Source organism: Henckelia pumila, chromosome 2 (genome assembly GCF_033568475.1).
Source record: "Henckelia pumila isolate YLH828 chromosome 2, ASM3356847v2, whole genome shotgun sequence".
In the NCBI taxonomy this organism is placed as follows: domain Eukaryota; kingdom Viridiplantae; phylum Streptophyta; class Magnoliopsida; order Lamiales; family Gesneriaceae; genus Henckelia; species Henckelia pumila.
Window position 1 is genome coordinate 134,568,118 of NC_133121.1, and position 1,273 is coordinate 134,569,390.

Sequence of the window (1,273 nt, forward strand, 5' to 3'; positions counted from 1 at the left end):
CAGTTTGGTTGACTTGAGTAATATCAATTGAGCTCATCCGAAAAACGTGTTTGTCAGTTTAGCGCTTCTTTTTTTTTGAGGTAGTTTCAGTTTAGGCTTAGTGCTTCAGTTTAGACTTATATCAGTTTTGTCTCAATCAGTTTTAGTACTATATGGCTGCGTTTGATAGGAGATATTAAAGTAGGATTAGGAAATAATAATCTGTTTGACTCGGTTTTTAAATAAAGCGTGATAACCTCGGGCCCGGTAAAAGGGCACTGTAGAAGCTTGAATTAGGCAGAAAAGAATCCATCTTTTGAGGAGGTATTCTCAATCCACATCTCTACAGTAGTTTATTCTAAATCACATAATTTATCCAGTTTCAATCCTAAATTGCGATGCTCAGCACGTAAATCCGAGACATTTTGTAGTAGCTCAAGTAGTTTATTTGCGGTGTTGGGTCTCGAGCTAGAAGATTCATTTCGCGCACAACCTGAACTTTGTGACTCGTTCGAAGTAGTGCTGTAAATTGGATTTCTTGCTAAAGATTTAAATGCTTCCTCGGCCTCTTTTCTACTATCATAACCTTGGAAACAAGCGCGGTGGAAACCACTTACTTGTGCGTCTGCTTCCGCCCAATTATCGTACACTCCAGGTTTGTGTCCACGGAAGACGACATATGTTCTTCCCTGCATTTTCCAATTATTTAGGTTGAAAGCAAATAAAATGCTTTATTTTAGTTGCTGAAAATAATTTAATTCAATAATTTCCCGAGCATGGCCTCAAAGTTTAACCAAATATTTTGTACAAAATGAAAGTGAAAAAAGTTCGTGGGATACATATTTTTACACACTTAACTAACAAATTGAAAATTTCCAATTTCAGGGGTTTGAATGGCATTGAAGAAATTTACAAATGTACAAAATTATTTCTTAGTTAGTGGAACATAATTTCAAAGAAATAAAGTAAGAAAAGTACGAAGATAATAAATACAAATTTATGGATAATACATTACCATCTAGTTATGTTTGAGGGATTTTTTTTACCAATATAGTTGGAAATGGATTCGACAACCACCCTGTACACCAAACGATAAACGTGCCTGCATAATATATTTTCACGAATTATGAGAATGCGGATATTAAGACGTAGCTGGTCTTCAACTAAATCCAGTTTTGACAAAGGTTAACACAGTTTCGTGACTGAGAAATACACACAGAAACATAAATTTTTGCCCAACAACTTACCTTACTCGTTCATCTTACACCGGTCTGTTGCAGATACTTGTAGGAAT